Below are 20,588 nucleotides of genomic sequence, written 5' to 3'. Positions count from 1 at the left end.
CACCTGCACCAGGGTAAACCTCCACCCACCCTACTCCTGCTTTACAGGTGAAAACAGAGCAACAGGACCGCTGAGTCTTTGATTTTATTTATTTCCTGCTGTGTTTTACTTGCATCTATTTGAAAGAGTGAGTGTAAACACAAAAAAATATTTTATTTTATGTGCTGGAATGTGCAGAAAATAGGTTTAAATATTAAACAAATTTCTTCCAGTCAGAGAATGTTGCATATAATTAAATTTTTGCTTCATGCATAAAGTTAAAAGGTTAAAACTAATAAAACAAGTTAAAAAAAAGAGACTTTTCCATTTGATTACATTTTGTATGATGGATTTGTTAGGGGTTCTGAAAGAGACTCAGGCGCAGGCCAGGGTTTTCCTTTAAGCGAAGGACAGTGCGTTTATTTACAGTGAACACATACACCAAGTGGCTATATACAACGTGCAGGGGAAACGGGTCCGGGTCGCCAGGGTCCGTGGGAAACAGGGTTGGGAGAAGGGTGTTCCACACTTTCTGTACAAAACGTTCCCCCTTCAATCACTCCTCTCCGCATCGGGTTCCAAAAACGATCTACACACAAAACGTCGGGTTAGCAGGATAATAATAAGAAATTCTTAAGGTGAAGGTTAGCCGAAACACAAGTCTAACTGACACTGATAGCTCAACGATCCAGCGAAGACTAGTGCAGACTCGCCATCTAAGTAGTGCAGTAATCAGCTGGGATCAGCGGCCGGTGTGGTGATGAGCAGGTGTGTGGGCCAGCAGCGGGAGCCCGCAGTGAGCATCGCCGTGGCGAGAGAGAGAGAGAGTGAGAGAGAGAGGGCGAGAGAGCAAACAAACCACAAACATATTGCCCAATAGAGGATTGACCAGCGGGGCACAGGGACCATGACAGGATTATGCAGAAAAAGTAGAATTGGGCTGAAAGATCTATCGCTTTATTACCTATTCAGGTTGTAAATCGTGTTTTTAAAAAGTAACTAAGAAACTAAGTAATTAATTACTTTTGAAAATGAGTAATCAGTAAAGTAACGGGATTACTTTTTTGGGGAAGTAATCTTTTTTCAAGTAACTTGACCAGCACTGCCTGCCACTGAAGGAGGTATTCAGTGCTGTCTGTCAGGAGTTGCTGAGTGGATGTGGAGAAGAGGACTCAAACGCAGAACTCACGGTGAGGATTCAGGGTGTTTATTGTGAGGGACGAATGACGAAAACAGGAGATGGCTGACTGACTGAATAACTGGACTGAATGAATGGCTGACTGATCTGAACTGAAAGGCAAACATGTGGCATAGATAGCAGTGACAACATCACATGAACATCACATGAACATCAATGACGCGACCAAGACCAGGAGAGAACTGAGGACTTAAATACACTGGCTGAATAATGACTGATAGGTGACAGGTGAGTGAGCAGCTGAACATAATTGAACTAAAGATTCATGGAATAAGAACTGGAACATAATGCACACAGAGTAACGCTAACACAAAACAGGAAGTGGAACATACAGAGGATAAACAGATGAACAGAAAATACTGGGTCAATGACTGGGTCAACTGTCAGGGTCTCCTGCATGGGATGGGGGATGTTGTCCACAGCTTAGCTACCATTCTCCTGTCATTCAGCACCTTCACAGGGTCCAGAGAGCATCCTAGAACACAGCTGGCCCTCCTGATCAGCCTGTTCAGTCTCTTCCTGTCCCCAGCAGAGATGCTGCCGCCCCAGTAGATCACACCGTAAAAGAGGCCACCCACCACAGAGTCATAGGCCATGTCCACAATAATACTTTTTTTTTTGAAAACACATCTTTTTCTCTCCGTTTTGGCCTTCTGTCCACACTGAGACAGCGATTTTTGTCAAGGAAAACAGAGCTTTTTGAAAATGCTCTCCAAAGCGGATACATTTGAAAGTGGATACATTTCGCTGCATAGTGTAGACTGCGTAAACGGAGACTTTTCAAAACGATGACGCATTTTATTCATATGATGCAGTCATGTGACCAGTTATACTAAGATAGCGGAGGGCATTATACAGCAGTTGTATAGCTTTTCTTCAAATTCTTTAATTCTCAACCCTTTTGCAACTTTGTACTTTTATGTTACTTGCAGCAACAACTCCACCTCATTGTCAGTCCATTTAAAAAACACGGTGCTTTTCTACAACATTTTGCTGCGAGGTTTCAAATAGCCAGAAAGTAAATACGGGGCAGACAGGGCAGTCTTATGTTTCACCCATGTGCAATACAGGAACACAGTAGTTTCGATTGTTTCAGTGTGGATGAACAACTGTTTGGAAACGCTCGAAAACAATAGAAAATGCCGTTATTTAATTTTATCTGGGCTAGTGTAGACGTAGCCATAGAAGGTCTTCAGGAGTTGACCCTTCACTCTGAAAGACCTGAATCTCCACAGCAGGTACAGCCTGTTCTGCCATTTCGTTTTGAGGGCATCTGAATTACGAGTCCAGTCCAGTTTATTGTTCAGATAAACACCAAGGTACCTGTAGCTATCCACAGCCTCAATATCCATACCTTGAATGTTAAGTGGTTGCAGTGGAGGATGTTTGTGCCTGCGGAAGTCTACCACCAGCTCCTTGGTTTTACTGGTGTTGATCTGGAGGTAGTTCTGCTGGCACTAGTCCACAAAGACTTGGGTCAGTTCTCTGTACTGCCTGTCATCCCCATCAATGTTGAGGGCGACAATTGCAGAGTCATCAGAGAACTTCTGAAGGAAGCACTGGGTGGAGTTTTGGGAGAAGTCTGCAGTGTAGATGGTGAAAAGCAACGGAGCCTGAACCGTTCCCTGTGGGGGCCCCGTACTGCAGACAACCCTGTCCGACACACAGCCCTGAATTCTTGCGTACTGTGGTCGGTCGGTGAGGTAGTCCAGTATCCATGATGTGAGGTCATGGTCCACTCCTAAGTTCTCCAGCTTGTCCTTCAGGACCGTGGGAAGAATGGTGTTGAAGGCATTGGAGAAATCAAAGAGTATGATTCTCACAATGCTCCCACTGGTCCACAAGTGAGAGAGGGAACGATGTAGGAGGTGATTGACGGCATCATCCACTCCAATGCCAGGTTGGTAGGCAAACTGAAGTGGGTCCAGTGCTGATCTCACCAGGGTCCGAAGCTGAGCCAGCACCAGCCGCTCCAGGGTCTTCATCAGGTGGGGAGTCAGAGCCACTGGCCTGTAGCTGTTGAGAGCATTTAGACCTGCACACATGGTCATGTCAACCTGCTGAAGTTCAAAGTGAGCATCATAATGGGGAAGAAATTCAGTTTAATTTCTGTTTACCATAACGTGGTTGTTTGTGCAGAGGGGCTGTTCTGAATGTTTCAGGAACTACTGCACTATCTATTCAACCATCTTTAGTGTTTACAGAGAATAGTCCAAAATAGAAACGATATCCAGTGAGTTGCAGTTCTCTGGTTGAAAATGTCGTGTTGATGGAGAAGACCCAGACTTCTGACACAGACAGCTGGCACGAATGCACCAGTACCTCAAATAACAACTCGGTATGACCAAAGTATGCAGAAGAGCATCTCTGAATGCACAACTCTTCAAATCTTGCAGTAGATGTGCTACAGCAACAGAAGACCACATTGGATGCAACGCTGTCAGATAAGAGTATGGGTAATGGCTTATTTGAAGAGTTTCAGTCAGGTTTCAGAGCTCATCACAGCACAGAAACAGCTTTAGTGAAAGTTACAAATGATCTTCTTATGGCCTCTGACAGTGGACTCATCTCTGTGCTTGTCCTGCTAGACCTCAGTGCAGCATTCGATACTGCTGACCATAATGTTGTATTAGAGCGATTAGAACATGCTGTAGGTATTACAGGTACTGCACTGCAGTGGTTTGTATCATATCTATCTAATAGACTCCAATTTTTTCATGTAAATGGAGAGTCCTCTTCACACACTGAGGTTAATTATGGAGTTCCACAGGGTTCAGTGCTAGGACCAATTCTGTTTACATTATACATGCTTCCCTTAGGCAGTATCATCAGAAGACATAGTGTACATTTTCACTGCTATGCTGATGACACCCAGCTCTATCTATCTATGAAGCCAGATAACACACACCAATGAGTTAAACTGCAGGAATGTCTTAAAGACATAAAGACCTGGATGGCCGCTAACTTTCTGCTTCTTAATTCAGATAAAACTGAGGTTATTGTACTCGGCCCTGAAAATCTTAGACATATGGTATCTAACCAGATTGGATGGCATTACTTTGGCCTCCAGTAACACTGTGAAGAACCTTGGAGTCATTTTTGACCAGGACATGTCCTTCAACGCACATATAAAACAAATATGTAAGACTGCTTTCTTCCATTTGCGCAACATCTTTAAAGTTAGAAATATCCTGTCTCAGAGTGATGCTGAAAAACTAGTTCATGCATTTATTACTTTTAGGCTGGACTACTGTAATTCATTATTATCAGGATGTCCTACAGACTCCCTGAAAAGCCTTCAATTAATCCAAAATGCTGCAGCAAGAGTACTGACAGGGGCTAGAAAGAGAGAGCATATTTCTCCTGTTTTGGCTTCCCTCCATTGGCTTCCTGTTAAATCCAGAATTGAATTCAAAATCCTGCTCCTCACATACAAGGTCTTAAATAATCAGGCCCCATCTTATCTTAATGACATTGTAGTACCATATTAGATACCATATTAGGTACCATATTAGAGCACTTCGCTCTCGCTCTGCAGGCCTACTTGTTGTTCCTAGAGTATTTAAAAGTAGAATGGGAGGGAGAGCCTTCAGTTTTCAGGCCCCTTTTCTGTGGAACCAGCTTCCAGTTTGGATTCGGGAGACAGACACTATCTCTACTTTTAAGATTAGGCTTAAAACTTTCCTTTTTGCTAAAGCATATAGTTAGGGCTGGACCAGGTGACCCTGAATCCTCCCTTAGTTATGCCGCAATAGGGATAGGCTGTTGGGGGATTCCCATCATACATTGAGTTTTTCCTTTCCAGTCACCTTTCTCACTCACTATGCGTTAATAGACCTCTCTGCAATTAATCATACCTGTTATTAATCTCTGTTACATATGATTGTTGGGTTTTTCTCTGTATCTATTATGTATTTACTATTGTATGATCTACTGTACAATATAAAGCGCCTTAAGGTGACTGTTGTTGTGATTTGGTGCTATATAAATAAAATTGAATTGAATTAAATTGAAATTCTGGTTCCATGCTGACGTGATAGCATCGTGCAGTTGTTGTAGATTTGGTGGCAGCACATTCATAAAGACAAACCTCCAGTTCAGCCACATCCCAAAGCTGGTCTGGTGGATTTAGGCTGTGGTAGCTGTGGAAGCCTTTTGAGCACATTGAGCTTGTCATGTAAATATAATAGTGTGAGGTTATTTGAACTCACGCATGGTGGGTGTTCCTGCTGGAATCAACCATTAGAAGATTAAAACATTAGAGTGATGAAGAGTTGCATATAGTCAACAGCAAAACTCAGGATGCTCAGCTGGTGCTTAATAAACCACGGTGAGGCAAAACACACAGAGTCTGTGTGAAAGTTACTGCATATATGTTCAGTGCAGACAGATATATAGTGCATATGGTTATATTGGTATACATGTCATCTAAAAGTCCCCCCCCCCCCCCCCCCCCCCCTTTCGTGTTACTCTTCACTATATCTATCAAAACAGGACCCAATATAATTATTCTTTAAAGAAAATGAATGTGCAGCCACCAAATCTACAGCAGCTGCATGATGCTATCACATCAACATGAACCAAAATAACTGAGGAGTGTTTGCAGCACCTGTTGAAAGTTAAAGTGGTTCCAACACAGTATTAGTGAGGCATAATGGCTAAAGTCTCCTGTTAGTACAAAGTATATAATATGTAGCAGTGGTGTACATTAATGAGTCCAAGAAGAAAAACAAATAAAAATAGTAACAATAACAATAAAAATAAACTTTCTGTCACTTTTGGCAAAAACCAGCAGTCAATTAGTCAAAGTAGAAATTTCTGTCACCATTTGCTGTGTTGTGCTTTGAACCATTTTCTGGCAGTCTAGATTTCAAGCAGACTCCTGATAAAGATCAGACTTGGGGACGTACAGGAAGCAACACCTTTTTTTTCTCTTTCTGTTCTCATCATTAGCGGACTGCAGAACTTTTGATAGTTAGTTCATTTCTGCACATCTAAAGGGATCACATCAGTAAACGGGGAAAGGGAGCCTTGAAGTGTAATTCCTGACTTGACCTGGTTGGAAGAGCCATCACTGAGATATCACAATGTCAGGTAATTAGCTTTCAACATTAATCCACAATTTAGACTATTTAAAGTGTCATGTTTTACAGAGCTCTTGGAAATTTACTTGGGTTATAAAGTGTAGTGTTCAAAGCTGCACGCATTGTCACAGAGATCTAAAACCAAATACTGTGACTGAAACTATGTCAAAGCTACTTCATGATTTCTAATTTCATCTTTAATCTAGAGATCTTATTTTTACTGTTGTTTTTTTAATAGTAGTTAAAAACAACACAACACTGCCACAATGCCTTAATACAACTTTTACAAGTGCTGTTATCTCCATCCATGTATCTGTTATTTTCAGAATAATAATGGTAATATTGTAAAATCATTGTAATAGTGTTAAAACCTTTCATCACATCCAAAACAATGCTTACACAAAAAATTACAATAACACAGATAAACAAACCCAATAGTTGATCGTAGGTTTATTATGGAATACCATCCTCGTCTAATAATTTTAATCCCAACAAAACCAGTTATCAGATTTGTTACAATAATGGTGCAGGTTTAAATCATAGACAGTGTGAAGAAGATTTTAATCCTATTTTTTAAAAAGAAGCATTTTATGGATTAACGATGTTCCCAAGAGGGAGTACCAATGAGCACCAATAGGTGGCAAAATCAGCCCCACTGTCAACTCCCTGGGGGGCCAAACCAGCAGACGTGAATGGATTATTTGTGGTGCTCATAGCAAAGGAAAACCTCCTTTAAAACAGAAACATGTCATCAGCAATAGGTTGGAAATTCAGGCTGCACTTGATAAGGGTTGAAACGGCATTACGAAACCAAACCTAACACTTTGATGCAATGAGCAATATAGTAAATCTTTCTCTCTCTTTCTGCAGAAGAAAACACCACAATCTATGATTACCCAGATTACCATGAGAACGACACAGGCTTTTCTCCTACCAACCTAAGTGATGTAAAGGACTTTAACAAAGTGTTTCTCACCACTCTCTACAGTTTGGTTTTCATCCTGGGCTTCATAGGTAGGTGTGTCCTCTTGTGTGTATGCTGTGGAGATTATGGATTGTTTCTACACATTGCACAGACCTCCTTTTCTGGGAATTTCTAACTTGCTGACTTTTACCTATGTATGTAGGTGTGTGTATGTGAGACACGCAGATGGAACGGGAAAGAGAGAATGTTGTTCAACATGTAACAGTGTGGCAGGTAGGGCTGGGCCATATCATACCGTTCACGGTAATACCGGTATAATGTTGGGCAATGATAAGAAAATGAAATATCACAATAGAATTTGGGTAAAACGCGCATGTGCAGTGCCTTTGTTTTTATATGCACATGGCGGAAAAAGCATGGCAGCGATGGAGAATGAGAAGGGCAAAAGCTGATCTAAGGAGCTTGGAAAGAAAAGCGTCTGGACTTCTTTGAGTTGCTTGAAAACGTTTCACCTCTCATCCGATAAGCTTCTTTATTTCTAAGGGTCAAATGGTGGAGAGTGCCAGATTTAAAACCACTGGGAGTTTCCCCCCAAAGAGGGACAAAGGACCCCCTGATGATCCTCTACCTATTCACATGAGCCAAGGTGTGAAAGCGGGTGTGGGTCACAATCAGCCAGGGTTTCGGGTGAGTTCATTGTGAAACCTGGCCCCACCCTATCATGTGATTTCCTGAGGTCAGATGGCCCAGGATGTGAGTGGGCATTAAGGCGTCTGGGAAGGGATCTCAAAACTGGATTATAGATGGCAGACAGTTGGTGTCGTAAACCACCGCCTCTGTTCAAAGATGGTCGCTCACAGTGGACGTAAATCAGAGGTCCCCAACCCTCGGACCGGTACCGGTCCGTGAGTCGTTTGGTACCGGGCCGCGAGAGTTGAGGCTCAGGTGTGAAATGTATAATTTTCAGGGTTTTTATTGGTTTTCAGCGTTATTTTGTCATCGTTTTTATCGTTAACTTGGTTTTTCTGGGTCTTTTCATGTGTGTTATGAATAAATTTTCTTTTTTTCGGTACCGGTACTAGTTTTATTTTGTTGTATTTATCCGCGACACCTTAAAGGCCGGTCCATGAAAATATTGTCAGGCATAAACCGGTCCGTGGCGCAAAAAAGGTTGGGGACCGCTGACGTAAATGACTTCTTTCACTCCTCTTTCAAACCATCTGTCCTCTCTGTCCAAAATGTGAACATTGGCATCCTCGAAAGAGTGACCTTTGTCCTTTAGATGCAGATGGACAGCTGAGTCTTGTCCCGTGGAGGTGGCTCTTCTATGTTGTGCCATGCCCTTGTGAAGTGGCTGTTTGGTCTCTCCGATGTAGAGGTCTGGGCATTCCTTGCTGCACTGTACAGCATATACCACGTTGTTAAGTTTGTTTGCTCCTTAGACTACGATGACCTGGATGACTGAGAACCTTCACAGCAAAAGCGGATCGTTGAATGAAACAGTTGAACCAATTGGTTTGTAAAAATGCTGCAACTTCAGTGGTGTGGAACTGGTTTAGCGTTCGTCTGTCAGATACACAACAAAGCACTATTTCTGCTAGAGCATGCTAGCGGACCGTCGTTATTACCATGTTTTTCGGAAAATACGGCGCGCTTAAAATCAATCCTTGGATTTTTATAAAAATCGACAGTGCCCGTGTGCCTTATGTATGAATTCTGGTTGTGTTTACTGACCTCGAAATGATTTTATGTACACGGCGCTCGAAAATCTGTCAAATGTTTTAGTACAACTTTGCTAAGCTACGAACCCGCACCGCTTGATGGATTGTCGGAGCATCACGGCTACCGTAGGCAGGCGCCTTGCAGAGTGATACGTACTGTGTTTCAACATAATATTACAGTATTGTGTGTGTATAACCTCTTTTTAAGTTTTGTGGATATTATACATGGTTATGCTGAGGATATGTCGGTCAATTTCCACTGGAAATGCCTTTTGATTAAACTGTCAGCAAGGAATTTGCATTTGCACTGTTAAATTTTTATATAACTTTAATGCACATAAAAAACAGCTGCTTGTTTAAGTGAAAATAAATTGATGGGGGGTTTTGCACTAATGAAGTTGTGGAGTTGTAAAGTATTTTGTCTAGTGTCAATTATATCGTCAGTTATATCGGTATTGCAAATTTTCAAATGTATTGATAGGTTTGTAGCTTAAACCTATTCACTGGAACGTTGAAGACAATGTAATTACACAGCAAAGCAAGACACGAGTAGGCAAAGTTCTTCATGTTTCTCGTGCACGGGAGAGAACCGGACAAGCGCCGTTCCTTCGCTTGACCCCAGTTGCTCTCGTCCGCTCCCCCGTAACACTGCTTTTATTGAGGTTACATGAATATACATAGGTTCATTAACATATGACGTCTACATAGAAACAAAGAGTACCTTGCCTGTGTGTGTGTGTGTGTGTGTGTGTGTGGGGTCAGAGTATGACCCCATGAAGACTTCCCTAAACCTGCTGGTCTGGAAGTCCAGCAGTTTATCTAAACAAAGGGCACTTAGCCTAAAACAGATATAGATACATTTATCCTACCATAAAACAATAAGAAAAGGTACGACCTCTCCCATCCTCCCAGAGTGTGGGTCTTAATGCCAGAGCACTCTGGAATGCACACTATGTCTCTGCAGACTACTAAGGATCAAACCTCTATCAATCTACAACTAATTATAAAACTCTAAGCCTACATAAGTAGATATTTCTAAGCATAAATGATAATCAACAATACAAATCCAACATGTATATCGTGATAAATATTTTTGGTCATATCGCCCTGCTCTACTGACAGGTACATATATTATGTCTTTTCCCCCAAAGGTAACGGGCTAGTGGTGTGTGTCCTGGTGAAGCATCGCAATCAGAGCAACCTGACAGACATCTGCCTCTTCAACCTGGCTCTCTCTGACCTCCTCTTCGTCTTCACGCTGCCTTTCTACTCTCACAACGCCAGGGTCGGTCAGTGGGCTTTTGGAGACTTCATGTGCCGTTTGATCTCCGGGTCTCACCACATTGGCTTCTTCAGCAGCATCTTCTTCATGGTTGTCATGACGCTGGAGCGCTACATGATCATCGTGCACGCTCACAGGGTTGCACGTTATCGCACAAAGAGGGTTTCCATCATTCTGACCGTGCTCGTTTGGATGCTGAGCTTGTTTGTGTCTCTGCCGGATTTTATCTTCATAAAGGCAATAGGACAGGAATCCCATAGGGTGGAGTGTGACTATCCCGAGGAGAGCAAAGTCTGGGAGCGTTACAGCCTGTTCACCATAAATGTGCTGGGTCTCATCATTCCTTTGTTGTTGATGGTAGGTTGCTACTCCACGATCATTCCCACGCTGTTGAGCATGAGGACCGCAAAGAAGCACCGCATCGTCAAGCTGATCATCTGCATAGTGCTTGCATTTTTCTTACTATGGGCTCCATATAACATTTCCCTTTTCCTGGAGTTTCTTCAGAAAAGAGGAATAATCCCTGATGATGAAACCTGGTACAAAAATATAAGGCTGTCAAAAACAGTGACCGAGGCCTTAGCTTACACTCACTGCTGTCTGAACCCCATCATTTATGCTTTTGTGGGAGAGAAGTTTATGAGACGAGCCTTGCAGCTGCTGAAAAAGTTGATGCCTGGTTACAGCAGAGATCTGACAGACAGCTCATTCAGGAGGAGCTCAGTTATGTCCAGGGGCTCTGAAGTCACCTCTGCTTCTTTTAAACTATAGAAGGTGGAGGGCAGTTGTAATTGTTTTTGTCATGAATGTTTTAGTGTTCAGTTTCAGTGTTTTTCCTGTTAGTTTTGTTTGTTTGTCACTTTGCCACATAGCACCAGTGTTTTTCACCAGTGTCTCTCCTTTAAAGTTTGTCTGTACACCTTTAGATCCTGCTAATGTTGTTATGGCCATAAGATTTCAAATGTGTTATAAACGACACTATTCTGTTACCATAGCCATATGTTTTAGAGAATCTCACGTCTTTTCCAAACTCTGTGCAATGCCCTTTCTTCTTCTGCTCAGGCTTAATGAAACTTGCTTAAACTGAACCTTTTGTTTACAACAGTATTTGCAACAATCTGTTAGTTTGTTTTTTGTCACACATCTTTAATGAGCTTGTGGAAAAGTGGTTTATTCAAATGTATGGAATTCTGAAGTTGGGTTTTAGAATAACTTTTGAAAAAAATGCTTTATGCCAGCATTTATAATGGAATTGGATTGGAAACAAACTTTCCAGTGTTGGTTTTTGTCTCACTTTTTAATACACACACACACACACACACACACACACACACACACACACACACACACACACACACAAATATATAGTGCCCCATATAATATACAGTGGACTGACCTACTTTTGCTACCTTTTACTTTTACATTGTAAGTAAATTCCTTTCTTTTGCCTCAGTAACTTTGACTCCCATTTCAGATGGGTTTTTGGTTTTGGTTTTTTGTACCGTACTGTTTTCCAGGTATTGATCTTATGCATGCTTATGTTTTGTTATGATACTTGTACTTGTACTTTCACTGTTCATGAATCAAGGCTGGCATCCACTCGTCTCTTGTCCTCATTTTGTATCAGAATTTTCTTAAGTGAAAACATTTTACTGCAGATCTTGAATTTACTTAAAATAAAAATCACATTGTCCCGACATCCCCGATGTCACATTGTCCCTGTGACATCGGGGAAGTACACTTAGGAGCAGCTTAAGTGGTAATATTCTACATTCATTCCATATGTTTGTATCTCAATTGAACAAAGTTCAATTCCTAAAATTAAAATAACTCAAATAAAAACTTGTTACAACTACAATATGTAGAAAAGCATCTCTGAATATATAATATACATTGACCCAGATGTGCTACAGCAGCAGAAGACCACACTGGATGCCATTCCGATCAACAGATCAAGAAACTGAGGGAGCAGTTTGCACTACATAGTTTGGACAACTGAAGACTGGAAAATGCTGTCAGTTCATATTATTCTTGAGTTCTGCTGCTGTTGTGATATTTTGATACCATGGTAGCATTTACAGGATATTGTTTTATAGTGATATTATACAGGAAAACTGTTACTCAATAAGGCCCATTTACTAGTTGTTTTTCTCTTTCTCTGTGACCCAAGAATTAATGTGTAAGAATCACAGGCTGGTACCTCAAGGTCGAAAATACCACAGAGATCACTTCCTTACTCCCATCCTCCCTTCTTTATCTCTTAGAAAAAGGTTTGTTAAAGGCCAGGTGGTTTGTTTCAGAATTCACTAATGAAAGAACTCTGTATTCTATGTCTAGGAGTGTATTTCCCTGGGATAATCATAAATTGTAGCTGAAATGATAAACTATACAAAGGATACTTCTTTGCTCAGAGGGCAGGAAGACGCTTCCATATTTGGTCTGTACCGGTTTGAACTGAGAATCTGCTGACACACGAACCTTTTTCCTCTATATAAACTGTTGTATGATGAATAAACCTTTGAGTTGGTTTGGGAAGGCAACCTGAAGCAGTCTGTGTTTCCTTGTTCTCCCAAGCTACTCCCGACGTCGTAACTAACCTGCTGAACGGCATACCTGAGTGTTACTTTGAATAATTTTGAATCTTATAGGGTAAAGACAAAACTCTGCTTATAGGTGCCCACGCCTCGGAGGAAAACCGATCCACGGATGACCCGGGACGGAGATTTCTTTCAGCTGCCATACTTGGATGGCAGGGACATGATGCCAGATGTTAGAATTTGGTGTAGACAACATGAAAGGATGGATTGATCCTTCCTTGTATCAACAGTTCATGGTGCTGTTGGTGGTGTAATGGTGTGGGGGATATTTTCGTGGCAAAGTTTGTGACCCTCAGCACCAACTGCGCATCCTGAGTATTGCTTTTGACTATGTGCATCACTGTAGAGTTTCCATCTTCTGATGGCTGATTCCAGCAGGAGCACCCACCATGTCATAGAGTTCAAATCACCACACACTGTTATTTTTACATGACAAGTTCACTGTGCTCAAATGGCTTCCACAGCCACCACAGCCTAAATCCACCAGACCAGCTTTGGGATGTGGCTGAACTGGAGGTTTGTCTTTATGAATGTGCTGCCACCGGAGCACATTCATACTGTGCTCCGCTACCGGAGCTGGAAAGTGAGTTATTCAGGAGAACTCTCCCCAGCATTAACTGCCCTGCTACTGTACCACCTTAATGAACCATGTTGAGGAAAAACATCTTGTGCTTAAGAGTCTGTGTGAAAGTTACCGCATATATGTTCAGTGCAGACAGATATATAGTGCATATGGTTATATAGGTATACATGTCATCCAAAAGTCCCCCCGCCCCCCCTTTCGTGTCACTCTTCACTATATCTATCAAAACAGGACCCAATATAATTATTCTTTAAAGAAAATGAATGTGCAGCCACCAAATCTACAGCAGCTGCATGATGCTATCACATCAACATGAACCAAAATAACTGAGGACTGTTTGCAGCACCTGTTGAAAGTTAAAGTGGGTCCAACACAGTATTAGTGAGGCATAATGGCTAAAGTCTCCTGTTAGTACAAAGTATATAATATGTAGCAGTGGTGTACATTAATGAGTCCAAGAAGAAAAACAAATAAAAATAGTAACAATAGCAATAAAAATAAACTTTCTGTCACTTTTGGCAAAAACCAGCAGTCAATTAGTCAAAGTAGAAATTTCTGTCACCATTTGCTGTGTTGTGCTTTGAACCATTTTCTGGCAGTCTAGATTTCAAGCAGACTCCTGATAAAGATCAGACTTGGGGACGTACAGGAAGCAACACCTTTTTTTTCTCTTTCTGTTCTCATCATTAGCGGACTGCAGAACTTTTGATAGTTAGTTCATTTCTGCACATCTAAAGGGATCACATCAGTAAACGGGGAAAGGGAGCCTTGAAGTGTAATTCCTGACTGGACCTGGTTGGATGAGCCATCACTGAGATATCACAATGTCAGGTAATTAGCTTTCAACATTAATCCACAATTTAGACTATTTAAAGTGTCATGTTTTACAGAGCTCTTGGAAATTTACTTGGGTTATAAAGTGTAGTGTTCAAAGCTGCACGCATTGTCACAGAGATCTAAAACCAAATACTGTGACTGAAACTATGTCAAAGCTACTTCATGATTTCTAATTTCATCTTTAATCTAGAGATCTTATTTTTACTGTTGTTTTTTTAATAGTAGTTAAAAACAACACAACACTGCCACAATGCCTTAATACAACTTTTACAAGTGCTGTTATCTCCATCCATGTATCTGTTATTTTCAGAATAATAATGGTAATATTGTAAAATCATTGTAATAGTGTTAAAACCTTTCATCACATCCAAAACAATGCTTACATTAAAAATTACAATAACACAGATAAACAAACCCAATAGTTGATCGTAGGTTTATTATGGAATACCATCCTCGTCTAATAATTTTAATCCCAACAAAACCAGTTATCAGATTTGTTACAATAATGGTGCAGGTTTAAATCATAGACTTTGTGAAGAAGATTTTAATCCTATTTTTTAAAAAGAAGCATTTTATGGATTAACGATGTTCCCAAGAGGGAGTACCAATGAGCACCAATAGGTGGCAAAATCAGCCCCACTGTCAACTCCCTGGGGGGCCAAACCAGCAGATGTGAATGGATTATTTGTGGTGCTCATAGCAAAGGAAAACCTCCTTTAAAACAGAAACATGTCATCAGCAATAGGTTGGAAATTCAGGCTGCACTTGATAAGGGTTGAAACGGCATTACGAAACCAAACCTAACACTTTGATGCAATGAGCAATATAGTAAATCTTTCTCTCTCTTTCTGCAGAAGAAAACACCACAATCTATGATTACCCAGATTACCATGAGAACGACACAGGCTTTTCTCCTACCAACCTAAGTGATGTAAAGGACTTTAACAAAGTGTTTCTCACCACTCTCTACAGTTTGGTTTTCATCCTGGGCTTCATAGGTAGGTGTGTCCTCTTGTGTGTATGCTGTGGAGATTATGGATTGTTTCTACACATTGCACAGACCTCCTTTTCTGGGAATTTCTAACTTGCTGACTTTTACCTATGTATGTAGGTGTGTGTATGTGAGACACGCAGATGGAACGGGAAAGAGAGAATGTTGTTCAACATGTAACAGTGTGGCAGGTAGGGCTGGGCCATATCATACCGTTCACGGTAATACCGGTATAATGTTGGGCAATGATAAGAAAATGAAATATCACAATAGAATTTGGGTAAAACGCGCATGTGCAGTGCCTTTGTTTTTATATGCACATGGCGGAAAAAGCATGGCAGCGATGGAGAATGAGAAGGGCAAAAGCTGATCTAAGGAGCTTGGAAAGAAAAGCGTCTGGACTTCTTTGAGTTGCTTGAAAACGTTTCACCTCTCATCCGATAAGCTTCTTTATTTCTAAGGGTCAAATGGTGGAGAGTGCCAGATTTAAAACCACTGGGAGTTTCCCCCCAAAGAGGGACAAAGGACCCCCTGATGATCCTCTACCTATTCACATGAGCCAAGGTGTGAAAGCGGGTGTGGGTCACAATCAGCCAGGGTTTCGGGTGAGTTCATTGTGAAACCTGGCCCCACCCTATCATGTGATTTCCTGAGGTCAGATGGCCCAGGATGTGAGTGGGCATTAAGGCGTCTGGGAAGGGATCTCAAAACTGGATTATAGATGGCAGACAGTTGGTGTCGTAAACCACCGCCTCTGTTCAAAGATGGTCGCTCACAGTGGACGTAAATCAGAGGTCCCCAACCCTCGGACCGGTACCGGTCCGTGAGTCGTTTGGTACCGGGCCGCGAGAGTTGAGGCTCAGGTGTGAAATGTATAATTTTCAGGGTTTTTATTGGTTTTCAGCGTTATTTTGTCATCGTTTTTATCGTTAACTTGGTTTTTCTGGGTCTTTTCATGTGTGTTATGAATAAATTTTCTTTTTTTCGGTACCGGTACTAGTTTTATTTTGTTGTATTTATCCGCGACACCTTAAAGGCCGGTCCATGAAAATATTGTCAGGCATAAACCGGTCCGTGGCGCAAAAAAGGTTGGGGACCGCTGACGTAAATGACTTCTTTCACTCCTCTTTCAAACCATCTGTCCTCTCTGTCCAAAATGTGAACATTGGCATCCTCGAAAGAGTGACCTTTGTCCTTTAGATGCAGATGGACAGCTGAGTCTTGTCCCGTGGAGGTGGCTCTTCTATGTTGTGCCATGCCCTTGTGAAGTGGCTGTTTGGTCTCTCCGATGTAGAGGTCTGGGCATTCCTTGCTGCACTGTACAGCATATACCACGTTGTTAAGTTTGTTTGCTCCTTAGACTACGATGACCTGGATGACTGAGAACCTTCACAGCAAAAGCGGATCGTTGAATGAAACAGTTGAACCAATTGGTTTGTAAAAATGCTGCAACTTCAGTGGTGTGGAACTGGTTTAGCGTTCGTCTGTCAGATAAACAACAAAGCACTATTTCTGCTAGAGCATGCTAGCGGACCGTCGTTATTACCATGTTTTTCGGAAAATACGGCGCGCTTAAAATCAATCCTTGGATTTTTATAAAAATCGACAGTGCCCGTGTGCCTTATGTATGAATTCTGGTTGTGTTTACTGACCTCGAAATGATTTTATGTACACGGCGCTCGAAAATCTGTCAAATGTTTTAGTACAACTTTGCTAAGCTACGAACCCGCACCGCTTGATGGATTGTCGGAGCATCACGGCTACCGTAGGCAGGCGCCTTGCGGAGTGATACGTACTGTGTTTCAACATAATATTACAGTATTGTGTGTGTATAACCTCTTTTTAAGTTTTGTGGATATTATACATGGTTATGCTGAGGATATGTCGGTCAATTTCCACTGGAAATGCCTTTTGATTAAACTGTCAGCAAGGAATTTGCATTTGCACTGTTAAATTTTTATATAACTTTAATGCACATAAAAAACAGCTGCTTGTTTAAGTGAAAATAAATTGATGGGGGTTTTTGCACTAATGAAGTTGTGGAGTTGTAAAGTATTTTGTCTAGTGTCAATTATATCGTCAGTTATATCGGTATTGCAAATTTTCAAATGTATTGATAGGTTTGTAGCTTAAACCTATTCACTGGAACGTTGAAGACAATGTAATTACACAGCAAAGCAAGACACGAGTAGGCAAAGTTCTTCATGTTTCTCGTGCACGGGAGAGAACCGGACAAGCGCCGTTCCTTCGCTTGACCCCAGTTGCTCTCGTCCGCTCCCCCGTAACACTGCTTTTATTGAGGTTACATGAATATACATAGGTTCATTAACATATGACGTCTACATAGAAACAAAGAGTACCTTGCCTGTGTGTGTGTGTGTGTGTGTGTGTGTGGGGTCAGAGTATGACCCCATGAAGACTTCCCTAAACCTGCTGGTCTGGAAGTCCAGCAGTTTATCTAAACAAAGGGCACTTAGCCTAAAACAGATATAGATACATTTATCCTACCATAAAACAATAAGAAAAGGTACGACCTCTCCCATCCTCCCAGAGTGTGGGTCTTAATGCCAGAGCACTCTGGAATGCACACTATGTCTCTGCAGACTACTAAGGATCAAACCTCTATCAATCTACAACTAATTATAAAACTCTAAGTCTACATAAGTAGATATTTCTAAGCATAAATGATAATCAACAATACAAATCCAACATGTATATCGTGATAAATATTTTTGGTCATATCGCCCTGCTCTACTGACAGGTACATATATTATGTCTTTTCCCCCAAAGGTAACGGGCTAGTGGTGTGTGTCCTGGTGAAGCATCGCAATCAGAGCAACCTGACAGACATCTGCCTCTTCAACCTGGCTCTCTCTGACCTCCTCTTCGTCTTCACGCTGCCTTTCTACTCTCACAACGCCAGGGTCGGTCAGTGGGCTTTTGGAGACTTCATGTGCTGTTTGATCTCCGGGTCTCACCACATTGGCTTCTTCAGCAGCATCTTCTTCATGGTTGTCATGACGCTGGAGCGCTACATGATCATCGTGCACGCTCACAGGGTTGCACGTTATCGCACAAAGAGGGTTTCCATCATTCTGACCGTGCTCGTTTGGATGCTGAGCTTGTTTGTGTCTCTGCCGGATTTTATCTTCATAAAGGCAATAGGACAGGAATCCCATAGGGTGGAGTGTGACTATCCCGAGGAGAGCAAAGTCTGGGAGCGTTACAGCCTGTTCACCATAAATGTGCTGGGTCTCATCATTCCTTTGTTGTTGATGGTAGGTTGCTACTCCACGATCATTCCCACGCTGTTGAGCATGAGGACCGCAAAGAAGCACCGCATCGTCAAGCTGATCATCTGCATAGTGCTTGCATTTTTCTTACTATGGGCTCCATATAACATTTCCCTTTTCCTGGAGTTTCTTCAGAAAAGAGGAATAATCCCTGATGATGAAACCTGGTACAAAAATATAAGGCTGTCAAAAACAGTGACCGAGGCCTTAGCTTACACTCACTGCTGTCTGAACCCCATCATTTATGCTTTTGTGGGAGAGAAGTTTATGAGACGAGCCTTGCAGCTGCTGAAAAAGTTGATGCCTGGTTACAGCAGAGATCTGACAGACAGCTCATTCAGGAGGAGCTCAGTTATGTCCAGGGGCTCTGAAGTCACCTCTGCTTCTTTTAAACTATAGAAGGTGGAGGGCAGTTGTAATTGTTTTTGTCATGAATGTTTTAGTGTTCAGTTTCAGTGTTTTTCCTGTTAGTTTTGTTTGTTTGTCACTTTGCCACATAGCACCAGTGTTTTTCACCAGTGTCTCTCCTTTAAAGTTTGTCTGTACACCTTTAGATCCTGCTAATGTTGTTATGGCCATAAGATTTCAAATGTGTTATAAACGACACTATTCTGTTACCATAGCCATATGTTTTAGAGAATCTCACGTCTTTTCCAAACTCTGTGCAATGCCCTTTCTTCTTCTGCTCAGGCTTAATGAAACTTGCTTAAACTGAACCTTTTGTTTACAACAGTATTTGCAACAATCTGTTAGTTTGTTTTTTGTCACACATCTTTAATGAGCTTGTGGAAAAGTGGTTTATTCAAATGTATGGAATTCTGAAGTTGGGTTTTAGAATAACTTTTGAAAAAAATGCTTTATGCCAGCATTTATAATGGAATTGGATTGGAAACAAACTTTCCAGTGTTGGTTTTTGTCTCACTTTTTAATACACACACACACACACACACACACACACACACACACACACACACACACACACACACACACACACACAAATATATAGTGCCCCATATAATATACAGTGGACTGACCTACTTTTGCTACCTTTTACTTTTACATTGTAAGTAAATTCCTTTCTTTTGCCTCAGTAACTTTGACTCCCATTTCAGATGGGTTTTTGGTTTTGGTTTTTTGTACCGTACTGTTTTCCAGGTATTGATCTTATGCATGCTTATGTTTTGTTATGATACTTGTACTTGTACTTTCACTGTTCATGAATCAAGGCTGGCATCCACTCGTCTCTTGTCCTCATTTTGTATCAGAATTTTCTTAAGTGAAAACATTTTACTGCAGATCTTGAATTTACTTAAAATAAAAATCACATTGTCCCGACATCCCCGATGTCACATTGTCCCTGTGACATCGGGGAAGTACACTTAGGAGCAGCTTAAGTGGTAATATTCTACATTCATTCCATATGTTTGTATCTCAATTGAACAAAGTTCAATTCCTAAAATTAAAATAACTCAAATAAAAACTTGTTACAACTACAATATGTAGAAAAGCATCTCTGAATATATAATATACATTGACCCAGATGTGCTACAGCAGCAGAAGACCACACTGGATGCCATTCCGATCAACAGATCAAGAAACTGAGGGAGCAGTTTGCACTACATAGTTTGGACAACTGAAGACTGGAAAATGCTGTCAGTTCATATTATTCTTGAGTTCTGCTGCTGTTGTGATATTTTGATACCATGGTAGCATTTACAGGATATTGTTTTATAGTGATATTATACAGGAAAACTGTTACTCAATAAGGCCCATTTACTAGTTGTTTTTCTCTTTCTCTGTGACCCAAGAATTAATGTGTAAGAATCACAGGCTGGTACCTCAAGGTCGAAAATACCACAGAGATCACTTCCTTACTCCCATCCTCCCTTCTTTATCTCTTAGAAAAAGGTTTGTTAAAGGCCAGGTGGTTTGTTTCAGAATTCACTAATGAAAGAACTCTGTATTCTATGTCTAGGAGTGTATTTCCCTGGGATAATCATAAATTGTAGCTGAAATGATAAACTATACAAAGGATACTTCTTTGCTCAGAGGGCAGGAAGACGCTTCCATATTTGGTCTGTACCGGTTTGAACTGAGA

The 20,588-nt window shown here is 41.3% G+C and overlaps 2 pseudogenes; both read left to right on the top strand.

Annotated features, from left to right (window-relative positions):
* Window positions 1–1,105: 1,105 nt before the first annotated feature.
* On the top strand, window positions 1,106–10,991 carry LOC113032583 (C-C chemokine receptor type 1-like; annotated as a pseudogene).
* A 3,080-nt stretch (window positions 10,992–14,071) lies between these two features.
* Window positions 14,072–18,920, top strand: LOC113032585 (C-C chemokine receptor type 1-like; annotated as a pseudogene).
* The last annotated feature ends 1,668 nt before the right edge of the window (window positions 18,921–20,588 follow it).

The sequence above is a fragment of the Astatotilapia calliptera genome, chromosome 11 (assembly GCF_900246225.1).
Source record: "Astatotilapia calliptera chromosome 11, fAstCal1.2, whole genome shotgun sequence".
NCBI lineage: Eukaryota > Metazoa > Chordata > Actinopteri > Cichliformes > Cichlidae > Astatotilapia > Astatotilapia calliptera.
Note: the sequence above shows the minus strand (reverse complement) of the source record. Positions and strands in the feature narration are given on the sequence as shown.